This window comes from Thunnus albacares, chromosome 2 (genome assembly GCF_914725855.1).
Source record: "Thunnus albacares chromosome 2, fThuAlb1.1, whole genome shotgun sequence".
In the NCBI taxonomy this organism is placed as follows: domain Eukaryota; kingdom Metazoa; phylum Chordata; class Actinopteri; order Scombriformes; family Scombridae; genus Thunnus; species Thunnus albacares.
In genome coordinates, this window is record NC_058107.1 from 23,106,251 (window position 1) to 23,119,285 (window position 13,035).

A 13,035-nucleotide genomic window follows, 5' to 3' on the forward strand; every position below is an offset into this window, starting at 1 on the left:
TCAGAGTATGAGCCAAAACGTTGCATCTCCAGTGCGCCACAGAATAGTAAAGAGAAATGCTAATGCGCCATGTACACCTCCACTCTATGTAGACTCAGAGAGACAGGGGATGTCTCATAGAGATAAAAGATGGAATAAACATGAAATGTAAATAATACTCAAAATAAGACCTCCAACAGTTTGTCTGTTCGAGTCCATTATATATATAGTAAATAAACATTATAACACATGATCAGAAACATTTCAAATATTTGTAACCAAGTTTGAAGCCAAAAAATAACAGAATACAAAACAAACTCAAGTAATGATAAGGCACAAGATCTATCTAAACAGACTTGATAACCTGCAGAGTGCTGCAAGAGCCCGAACTGCCAAAATGGGAGCAAAGATTAAAAAAACACCACATAACCACAAACATAGCACTACCTGTACCACCTTCGATGTTCTGATCTTGGTGCTCTAGGCAGGATCATGCAAGCAGACCCTACTACACATAGACAAATACATACACACACACACACTATTGCACCACAGCACAAAACATCATGCAGACACATAGCACACACTCAGCCGTTACAGTTTATGAATGTGAGAAGTGGATTGTTTGCAAGTCAAAGTGAAGATAGTAAAATAACGTTACAACTTATTCTATGCATGGCTGAAATTGTTGAAGATAAATTTAAGCTGAGTAATATGCAGCCTTGTGAGGATGAACTATTGGCAAGATACAGCAATCTCATGTGTGGCTTCCCACTCATCTCGATTTTAGAAGCCAAATTGTTACATAACAGAGTAAAAATGTTCAGCAAGACACATATTTCTGTCTTTACTTAAACCCTCTTAGCACAGTGGTGCCTTTGCCCTCATTATGATGGCACAAGGTTTCATTTGCAATGTAATGTGGTTCTCTGTGATTGTAGCCTGACAGATATAGGATTATTGAAGCTAATACTAATATTATATGTGATATTTGTGAGTTTAAAAAAATCTGATAATGATATATCCACCAATATTAATTTTCTTTACAGAACCCATAACATAAGTAAACATTTTTGATAAGATTCACTTAACTTTGTTTTTTTTTTTTTTTTGTTTTTTTTTTTTAACCGCTGTGACCAAGAGATTCACTGGGCAGGACATTTCACAGTCAATGAACTTGTCACTACTTTCTGGTGGACAAACTATAGTGAGTGTGGGGACACTTTCTCTAAATGTATCATTGACATTTCTGTACTTCAGTGCCAATACTGATGTATCTGCATCGTTAATCACAATGTGCATAAATGCTGTTCACATAATGCTCTCTCTTGGGCAGCAACTAACGATTATTTTCATTATCGATTAATCTGCTGATTATATTCTCAATTAATCACTTTGTCAATAAAATGTCAGAAAATAGTGAAAATGCCATTTACAATATCCCAGACTCAAAGGTGACTGTTGTCTGAACAACCCAAAGCCCAAAAATATTCAGTTTAGAGCTGCAACTATTAATTGATTAGTTGCCAACTATTAAATTAATTGTCAACTATTTTGATAATCAATTCATTGTTTTGAGTCATTTTTTAAGAAAAAATGTCAATATTCTCTGGATCCAGCTTCTTAAATGTGAATATGTGAAAATATGAATAACAAAAGACATTTGAACACGTCATCTTGGGTTTTGGGAAACAATGATTGACATTTGTCTCAATTTTCTGATATTTTATGGACCAAACAACTAATCTATTAATCAAGAAAATAATCAACAGATTAATCGATAATGAAAATAATCATTAGTTGCAGCCCTAATTCAGTTTACTATCATGTATGTATTATCATATTTGAGAAGCTAAAAGCAGCAAATATTTGGGCATTAAAGCGATTATTCAATTATCAAGTTGCCAATTAAGTTTATGTTGATTAATAATTGGTTAATCGATTGTTGCAACACTAGTTCTGTCTATGTAAACTGGGCAGGTTTTTGTCCTGTCACCAGTGAAATTGTGTTTTTGTCTGTGTCTGTATATGTGTGTATACCTGACTGACAATTCCCCCATTGTCACTTCTGAATAGTGAGTGTCTGGGAGAGTCTTGACCTTGTCAAGTGTACTTCACCCATCACATGATTGAGCTGCTTTTGGCGAGAAGAGTGAGAGGTTTGGGGACTTGCATACAATGAAATGGTCCCTGAGACAGCTACAGACTGGAGCTTGGGCACACACTGTAGTGTCCTTGACTGTCCTTGGTTCTTCAACTAAAAAACTATTCAACAAAAGATGAAATGTCCACTTTGCACTGCTGCAGGTCACCTGTGTTACCACCCCAGGTCACCACTTACTGTACCTATAATGTTTTACTGATTGTTGACTTTATGTAGAGCATTTATACATATTATCTTTGCTGCCTCATTTATCTTCTTCTCTTGTATTAAACTGATATTACTTGTCTGTTGGTGCATTTTCATATACTCAGTTCAGAACGCCTCCAATAGAGCAAGCCAAAGGTCTCTGAGCAGCAGACTAAATCAATCTGAACGTCTGTGTGGTTGAAATGTGGACATTCATTTACTTCTACAAGCCTGTGAATTTTCTTTTTTGTCAAAGTCAGCAGCTTCTGGTACAAAACAACACCAGCTGTATTGTTCATTGACAACATGTCAAAGATCTGCTTCACATGAATAACTTCTGTGATTCTTGACTTTATCTTCAGAGAGGAAAGACTTTTCTTTTAACTAACGCAAACATTCACTCTTTTTTCAGTATTTAGTAGCCATCATTTGAGGCCCTTTTAAAGCAGTGTGTGCATTTAAAAAAAAAAATACACACACTCTCCCCACCACCCTCCATTTGCTGCATCTACCCAACAGCACTGGCTGCAATCAGCAGTGTAATTTTAGGGAGCTCGGGAATGGACATTAACCTGTCGCTTTTCTAACGACCTTAAATTGTTCGTACTGCTAATGAAGGCTCACTTGCTACCAAATGATTGGAGTGAATGTCTGTGTGCTGCTGCCTCTGTTCAGATCATTTCATTGTGTTTACCTCTATGTAAAAAAAGCATATACTTTCCCATGATTCTCATGAAATCTTAGCTGCTTTCCATCCATTTGTGGTAACGCATAAAAAAAAAAAGTTCTTAAGCTTGGCGAAGGAGGGAAAGTTGGTTTATTGATAAAAGCAAAATGTGACAAAGTGCAATGGAAACAGACTTGTCAAAGAATTCATGATGTACATGACTCATGTGGAGAGGGACTTTTTATTTTTTGACCTGTGGCAGGTCAATGCCCAAGCACTGACACAGTAAATGGAGTTGTTTTCTGCCCTTCCACTGGCCAACGAGTCACAAAAGCTGACCCACGTGTGTTTTTTGGACTGTGGAGAATCTGGCATGCAGAGGGTGGAGTCATGGCTGGAGTTGAGCAAGAGTAGAAAAAAAAAAAACAATCTTAAAGGGCAGACACACCTGCAGTACTTAATCAAAAAGGCAGCAGGAAGATCTCCGAAATGAGGAAAAAAAAATGTCTTGTGCTGTTGGATGTCAGAATAGGAATGCAAAAAAAGGTGACCTTCATTTTTTTAGAATGCCGTCGTCAAAAACGCCCTTTCAACCCAAACATACGTTGTTTATGGTTGCAAACCATTAAACGGACAGACTGGACTGATGAAATCACCCGGAATTCTCGTCTCAGCAGTGCTCATTTCATATCAGGCAAGGTTTTCTCCACTGTTTATCACACACAAAGGCAAATGTAGTTAATAATGATAAATTAGTAACAGCAGCAATCACAAAGCTGACAATCTCAGTAGACTATTTCATAATGGTAAACACCATTGACCAAAGTTAGCAACATTAGTGTTTAAGCAGAAGTAGCATGTAAACAAAACAAACAAACCAAATTTCCTTTTAGACAAGCATTTAAGAAATTAATGAATGAATGGGGCATACAGTAATATTATATCTGTGATATGTCATTTACTTTACCCTATAACTAAGCATAAACTTAGCTAAGCCTTGGGACCACATATTTTCGTTGTGGTTACAATGTAATAACAGAGGATTTCTTACAGGGGAGGTATCCATGGATCCAGAAAGTCCAGACTTTGTTGCCTCATTGTTCACTTATTCAAGGCAGAGTCAGTGTATGGATGCTTCAAAAAATTGTTCAGGTAACATTCTCCCTTGATTTGCTATCATTTTACCTTATCAAATGATGGTAGTATATCTTAACTAATATTTCTTGGTCATTCTTTGTTTTATTTATAGGTTCAATAGGAAGAGAAAGAGGGCTGAAGCTATCAGCAAGTCCTTTCTGGCTGACACATCAAGCTCTCTCACTGCAGCTCAAGTGTTCTCCACTGTGGAGAAGACAACAGACTCTCAGCCTCCAGACTGTCAAGAGGAGCTTTGTACTAGTAAGAATTTCACACATGCTTGTTAGCCCAGGGATCCTCCTTTTGTTATAATGCAGAGCCACAGATAGCTCCATAACGACCAATGCAAGCAATCTGTTGCTTTCATAGTTGCCAGAGTAGTTTGAGATTGCATTATTGTCCAGTAATGTGGTTTATCTCATTTGATAGTAAATTGTTACATGTTTAGGAGGCCATTACATTTTATATATATTCTTCCTGATCACTTAAATCTTTTGAGTTGGGTGTGTGTAATACAACCCTTTCAAAAACATGGGAGTCGGACTCTACTTCTTAATTAGTCCTTTCACCTCAAGTATGTAGGTGCAGTCCATTGGTCTAACTTTTATCCACCTCTGTATATTTAAATGATCAATATTGTGCTGGATGAAGACTTGTGTGTCAAAATTCTGTAAATTATTAATTAATACTAGTAGCATTGTGAATCTCTTTTGGCAAAGGTACAAAGTTTTCTCATCATCATCTATCTCTCTCAGATGAAGAAGATGTCATGATCCCTCAAGCCATCTATAGTGAACTCAAAGTCCAGCATGACCAGCTTCTGACAGAGTGTGTCAACAAAATGCAACACACTCAAAGAGGAAAATAAGCAGCTGAAGGAGGAACTTGGCAGTAAGAGGTTTTCTTTCAGCTTTTCTTTCAGTCAGAAACAAAACTCAACAATCCTCTTCTTTGCTTGTCTGACCACTATCATTTTTGAGTGATTGCTATCAAAATTGAAAGACAGTGTATTGGTGATGCAGGGAAGATGACCTGGAAGATCACGTGTTGATTGTGTTAATGAAACTGTGCTTGGGTGTAACTAATAAGGACATTGCCTTTAGGTTTAATGTAACAGATACTGTCAACTCAAATATTATAAGAAACTTGCTCCCTATAGTGACACAGACATTAAAAACAATCATCATATGACCAACCAGGAAGGCTATTCTCAGGAAAATGCCAAAAGGTTTTAAAAGGAAATGTAAGCAATGTCAGAGTATCTTGACTGCATTGAGATTTTTTATTAATAAACCTAATAATCTTACTGCTTGAGCACAGACATGGTCAAATTAAAAGCATCACCATTCAGTTAAATACTTTAGTTGGGATTAATTGGGGAGCAATTTCTTTTTTGTCATTAGGTTGGGGTGCTGCGTTTCTGACAAAGGAATAACATCAAAATCGGGATTCTTTGAACTACTGGAGCCAAAAGATGATATTTTGACTGATCGAGGGTTTTTGATTAGGGAGGACCTTGCAGCATACAGAGCCACCCTTCATATTCCACACTTCACAAAAGGCAAGAAAAAGCTCTCTGATCATGAAGTTGACACATCAAGAAGACTGTCAAATGTGAGAATACATGTGGAAAGAGTCACTGGTTGATGGAAGAAATTAAAAAAATTTAACATCTGTAATTCCACTTACTCATGTGGACATCCTGGACAATATAGTAATAGTGTGTGGGGCATTAACAAATCTTTGCCAAAGTGTTGTGCCTAAAAGATAGACACATTAACAAGGCAGCTAATCATTCACAATGTGAAAAAGAAGCAAAGTGCTCACAGGTTGAACTGGGGTGGGTACTTAATACATGGTTCATTTCCAGGGTTTCATTGTGAGTTAACTGGGGGATGGTTTCTCTTTATGCATGAGTTATTTTAGCTGTTTTTGATTGACTTTCAGTATTGACACCAATAATGAAATATTTCATTCATCTATTTCATATTTCATGAATATATAATAAGAATTGTTTTTTATACTTGCACTTGTGTCTGGTCTCATTACCACATTCCTAGAATTTTGTTGTACTGTAGTCAATACAAGTACACTGTGTACTTAGTGGTGTGACAAATGAACCTTGACTTAAACAGTAAGTAAGAATAAAAGTCTGGATAAAATTCACAAGGCTGTATTTAGAGTATTGAAAGTATTTCTTTTTTCTTTAACAATGAATTTAATGACTTCATATGCAGTTTGTGAGGAGACAAAATGATGAAACATTTAGAACATTTGAACACAAATGAATGTTTCAGTTTTTTACTAACCATTTTGTCAATTGAACAAAACGTTTGGGGTGGAAGTACTCCAAAATTAATATTAAGTATATTTGACATTCTCTACTATTAAGTATTTTGTTTTTAAAATTTGAATCTATTGACCAAAATCGATAGATATTTGGAGCAACACTGCTTATAAACCCACATACTGAAGAGCAAATGTACACAGATAAGATGAACACTAATCTAAATTTGCAGATTGTAAAGGAACAATGTACATGAACTTGCTTTTAACTGTTTACATTATGTCCATGTGGAGCTATATTGCCTTTTCGGTATTGTTCTGTTTGCAAAACTACTTAGATGGCATTCTTTTGATCTGAATACGCGTGCAGTAGAAACAACTTTTGCAATTGGCACAGTCAATCAACTAACCATAGTCTGGCCTGTTGCAGTGTGGACAGTACAGTGCATGTTAATCTAGGAGGCTGGGGTCCATGCTCTTGGTCAACAGCTCTGGCAGAAGATGGTTCAGAAAAAGTTGTTCAGCCTTGGACAAGGCTCTCAGAAGCAAATCTTTATCTCTCACAGTACGATTGATGACCATGACCTGTTTGGTCCAAACTACAAGTCACTGTAGTGGACATCATACGCAAAAATCTGCAGCTGGACCTGGTAATAATATGAGTGGTTCCTCTTCAGCTGCCCATTTGTGTCAAGGCAGAACTGTGGGTCTTCATTGCATCTGGTCAGGCCCTCTCTGTATTTATATGGGCACTTAATCTCCAGTGTTCCGCCCTCACAACATGAACAGCTCACAATCCCATCAGACGATGCAGAGATGTAAGTGGTCTTGGAAAACAACAAGACCAGAGAGTCTAGCAAAGAAATTAGTGTGACCTTTTCTCATTTCTTCAATGTAGCATTTTCTTACTGTATTCTCTGTTTCTCTCCTCCAGAGTACTATTGGTACTCATAGATCCTCTGTCTTATTGTAATGCATGATGTTTTTAATGTCATTGTCTGTAGGCTCTCCAGCTGTGTACAAATGGTATAAGTTTGTTCTTGTTATTTTGCCTTCTGTGTGTGTGCCAACACCTGCATTTTGATTGCTCCCTGGTATTAAGCTTGAGGGTTTCACATTGATCTGAAGTAAGCTTCTTTCTAAGGGTGTTTTAAAACCTATAGAAAATTTCAAGCAAACCAAAATGTATCAACAAAAGCTGTGTGGGAGCTGTCACTCAATTCATGGGTCAGAAATCTTATGGGGTTGGCAGGCAGAGAAAGGAGAGCAGAATTGCTGTTTCTTCATTATTGTGGTCATCGTTTGAGCCATATACCAAGCTTCAATATGTGAACAGAATGGCACATTTGAACACACTTCAAGGCAACATCTAGAGAACAATGTGTTGCTTCACATCATGTGAAGAAGGCTTGCTGCCTTCAGTTGGCTGAAGTGGAGAAGGGAGCACATATTGAGCACACACCACGACATAATGCATAATAATAATAACATAATGCACAGCGCAGCTTGCTACGGAAGCTGGTTTATTTCAAAAAAGTGCAGTTGGAAGCATTTCTTGGTCAGATCACGTCGGATCACGTTCATACCACTAACGAACCATACCAGAGTTAATTTGTAACCGGACCAAGACCACCTGTTCAACAAGGTCTTGGTCTGGTTGTTTTGGTCCACACCAAGTTCGATTGCTGTGTTCACACCTGGTCAAAGGAACCGCACCAAGGGGGTAAATGCTCCAGGGTTTGATTCAACCGAACTTAACAAGACAGGGGAGAAAAAGTCTCTGAAAAAAGTCTCTGAAACATCTCAAGACACTTCTCCTTTAGTGTGTGTAGTGGTCATTGGGCAAACTCCAAGAACAAGCACTGCAAAAAGCCAAAGTGATGCTCTCATCAGCACCAGCACTTAACTACTATGACTCCAGCTGCCGGACTGTTGTCTGCGCAGATGCAAGCAGCTGCAGCTTGGAACCATAGTACTGCAGGAACACATTGGTCGGTTGAGACCAGTCGCTTACTGCTCATGCACTCTAACTGAGACGGCGAAACGATTCTTCCTGATAGAGTAGGAGTGCTTGGCAGCAGTGTGGTTTGCATGTACAAGGAACTGACAGTTACTATCTCCAAACAGATCACAAACCGCTAGTACTGCTGATCAATGCATATGATCTGGACTAAGCACCGATGCTGTGTCAGAGACTGTTAATGTGCATCATGAGGTTCAGTGTGACAGCTGTGCATGTTCTGGGGAAACAGCTTATCATGGCTGACACTACCCAGAAGTCCCTTGAGCCAGGAAGCACAGTCAGACACAGATCAAGATGTCAAGATCAAAGCAGTGGTGACAAACAAACCAATTTTATCAGACAAGCTCAACGATATAAGAGAAGCTATGCGGAATCACTCAGACCTCCAGACAGTCATCACCTGCCTCTGAAATGGCTGGCCGTGTAGGGTGGCTGAGTTTCTGTCCTCCTATGCATTCTATGCTTCCAGAAATCACCTTTGTGAGTCAGAGGGTTCTGAGTGTCTTGTTCTGTACCATGACCAAATAGTCACCCCTGCACCGCTGAGAACCAATGTCCTGAAACAAATCCATGATGGCCACCAGGGGCTGACCAAGGGCCGCGAAAAGAGCCAAGATGTCTGCCAGGCGTCAGCGGTGAAATAAAAGTCCTTCTGCCAGAAGGACCCTGGCAGAGAATTGCAGCAGACCTGTGTGATCTGGAAGGAAAAAGTTATCTGATATTTGTTAACTACTATTCCCACTACATCGAGATGGCCCACCTATCTTCTACATCAAGCCTTCAGGTCATCAACTGGCTCAAAAGCATATTCTCTGGATGGGGAATACCACTGGAGCTTGTCAGCGACAATGCCATGCAGTTTGCATCAGCTGAGTTCAGTGACTTCAGTAGTATGGGTTTGCTCACATGACCTCCAGTCCCCATTACCCCAGGCAAATGGGGCAGCTGTAAGAACAGTCCAAACTGCTTAATGGATTCTCAGACAGCCTGACCCATACCTGGCCCTGATGTGCTACTGGATGACACCCATCACTGTGACAGGGGCTAGTCCGGCTCAATTGATGATAGGACGGCAGATCCATACCATTGTTCCCATGTTGGAAGAGAAACTGCAAGCCACTCCTATTAGTTGTGACCAGGTACAGATAAAAGACTTCAGAGCCAAAAAGGTATGAGTATTTCTACAACCACTGACACTCTGTCCACCCACTTTCAGCACTGAATCCAGGTCAGGCCGTCAGTCATGCTGGATGGGGAAAAAGGAATGAGGTGGGTGGAAAATCAGCAGAACCACAATCCTACCTTATCAGAATACATAAAGGCACAGTGATGCGTTGCAACAGGAAACACCTGCAGGCTGTTCCAGAGAGCACTGAGCCTGCTGACCAACAGCACCAGTTGGAGGAAAGACTGTCACAGCCAGTCAACAATCCCCGCCTTGCAACGTTCACCAGGGAGGTTGGATCACCCCTGGGCTGGTCGCCCCCAGAGACATGATCCTAGCAATCAAACCACAGCTAAATAATAGACCTTGGTGGTTAATATCACATGAAAACTGCTATGTTCTTACATCAAAGTTGTTACTCACTCCATAAATGTATGTCTTTTTTGTATCTGGAAGAGCACAAAGTTGTTAATTCCAAAACTGTCCATTTCTGTTTGTGGAAGGCTGCCCTTTTTAGTTATGTTCAATGTTTTCTTGACATCAAGTTTATGCAAGCATATTTGCACTGATGTGTTGTGCTTGTGATTGCAATTGAGATCTTTATTGATTCATGTATGACAAAATACCACAGCCTGTGGTTCATTGTGCATCATGTTTGAGTAGGAGATTAATCAAAGAATCAGATTGATTGAAAGATCTAATCCATCACTTTCTGACAGTTTGATTGATTCAACTTTAACCACCCATTTATTTGATATTAGTTCAGGGTGTCTAAATAAAGCTGTTTCACCAGCTGAACAACTTTGTTCCCACCCTCTTTATCTGTTTGACTGTCTTTAGTGACTTGTTTTGCCTCCAAAGAGGCCAAAACAAATAAAAGGTTGAGCTTGTATTGCTTTTGTTGATCCCACATACTGGTAGCCAATCAAAAATTATGCTGGTGCAGATATTCAGTATTTGTAAGAAAGAATCTTGTCTAGCTGGCCAACCTAAAGCAGTAAATGTTGGAGATCACCATCTGCAGGAAGTGCAACATTAGCAAAATGGTATGAAAACTTAGCAAATAACTGCAACAGAAAGTAATATATATTGTATTTAATCAAATATGTATAACAGCTAACCTTGGCTACTATTTACATAGCTATCTTACACAATTATTTATATTTTCTATTGTATTTTTCTTACTCTCACATAGTATAGAACAGAGGGTATGGTACAACTTAACTTTTTCAAAAAGTCCATCAATTTTCTCTAATCCAGCAGTTCAAAATAAACCATAACATAAGTAGCACATATTTCTGATGGAAGTCAGCAGCTAATAAATACATAGCCAATATCATAGACTGTATATAAAGATGGACATAGCAAGGTGTGCTGTTGCCCGTTGGTTTGTATCAATAGTCTGATTCAGTGCGAGTCCTGGTGCCAGGGAGAGCAGCAAGTGAGCCAACTGTCAATCACAGCTGTCAATCAACACACATGGCAGACATCAAAGCTACTATGAGTCTTCAAATCTTATTAACAGAGCCTAATTTCCAAATGACCACCAGCACACTTATTAGAGGGCCTGAATTTAGAGATTGAGACCATAATGACTTGCTGAAAAAACTGAAAAAAAAAGATTGACTTAGTATTTCTAGAGAGAAGTTGGTGCTTTTTGAATGGGAGTCTATTTAGCCAGCGTCTAGGGGCCTCAAGTCATGGTAGTTGCTGCTTGGCCAATATCAGTGTGTTGTTTGCTAGTATGGGACTAGTAACTGGCAATGATTGATATTCAAATATTGTTTCAGAATAATTTCTACCAAAAAGTTTCCACAAAATATAATTGATTGTGATTGTTGAATACATGTATTAACAACACCAAAAACAGACACACCAGGGAGTGAGAAGGGAAATGAGAATCAATTGTGACATTATCTCATATAGCAGGACTCAGTTTAGGATTCATTGCAGGATATCAAATTAATAAGTAATTATACCATGTGCAAGACAAAAATATGTGTAGATCACAATATGCAGGCATCACTGAGAAATGGATGGAGACACAAGGAGCAAAGAAATCTGACAGAGAAACAGGAGAAGTGGGCAGCCTGTAATATTATCACTGGTAGTGGGCTATGGAGGTATTGTTTTCAGCAGTTTATTACCTTAGCAATTTACTGTATGTAATGTAAAATAAAATGTCAATAATATAATCGGATGACATACATAATATAAACAACATAGTAAATAAATAATTTGGAAATGCATATGTATATCCACAGTCGTTATTCGCTAAACTTATGTGTAGTCAATTGACAATTGACAATTATCTGTATTTACATTTTCTATTGTGTTATATATTAATATTTTAATAGTCATTCCAAAATGTTACATTTTAAGGTGATGGGTCTACAGATTTTCAGGGCTTTTTATTTTATTTTTTTAATTAAACCAAATGAATCTGCAACAATATAATGACAGAGTGATGACAGAGTGAGGACAGGGGGAGATGTGACAGTACAGCATCAGCCAAGACCTGAAAACGACCCTGCCACGTGAACTTTGTATGCACCTTGGCAGAGTGAGCTGCCAAAATACTCACAGACCAATTTTCTGCTGCTGTCAATGATTAAAATGATGTGTCTTTGTTCACATGACTACCTCAGAATCCACAACTTAAACAGTAATGATGAAAATGTAGAAAAACTCTCAGGGGTACAAATTGGACTATAACCACCCTTCAGGAACACACATCCACACACATATATACACACTTTATTTCTCCTGCTTCACCTGTTTCTCTCCTTAGTCCATCAGAGCCTATCCTATTCAGAGTGTAAAGTGTGTGTCTGGAGAATATTTATTTTGACCTGTTTTATGGCTCCCTCGATGCGTTGCAGCTGTGAGCAGTCATGTGTCTCATTGATAATGAAAGAAAGGGGGATCAAAGGGAAATAGGGATGGAGAGAGTCATAGAGAAAGAGAGCGTAAGCGAATGCATCTATTTGATAATGATGACCCATTGGTTCAGAAGTGTGTGTCGCAATCTCAGTGGCGATGGAAAGCATTTGACACACTCAGGACATTCTTTGTTTCCTGCCTGCTTCAATTAAGTTCCTGCTGTTTGCGGCTTTAGAGCCTGTGGCTCCACTAATCTGATGTGTTTCTGTGTGAGTAACTGAACGAGTGTTTGTGTATCTCCCCATGTGCATTTGTGTGTGACTACTTGTCCTCGCCATTGTGTGTGTTTCTATGCGTTTGCAAGGCCCTGCTGCTGATGTATTTGGACCTTGCAGGTTTGTTAACCTGTTCTTTTAAAGTTTTTCTCCTTCACTCACCTCTCAAAACAAACTTTGGCTTATCTTATTTCTTGTGGTCTGACCATTAAGTTCAGGAAAAAGTTTTAAATTCTATAACCAACCCAGTGTTAATGTGCTCTAATGCTC

General features: G+C 38.8%; 1 long non-coding RNA gene across 1 annotated transcript; it reads left to right on the top strand.

The window, feature by feature from the left end:
* Positions 1–1,825: 1,825 nt before the first annotated feature.
* Positions 1,826–10,586, top strand: LOC122997621. The gene is made up of 3 exons (XR_006407246.1): positions 1,826–4,148; positions 4,246–4,394; positions 4,889–10,586. It is a non-coding gene; the product is annotated as an uncharacterized LOC122997621 (long non-coding RNA).
* The last annotated feature ends 2,449 nt before the right edge of the window (positions 10,587–13,035 follow it).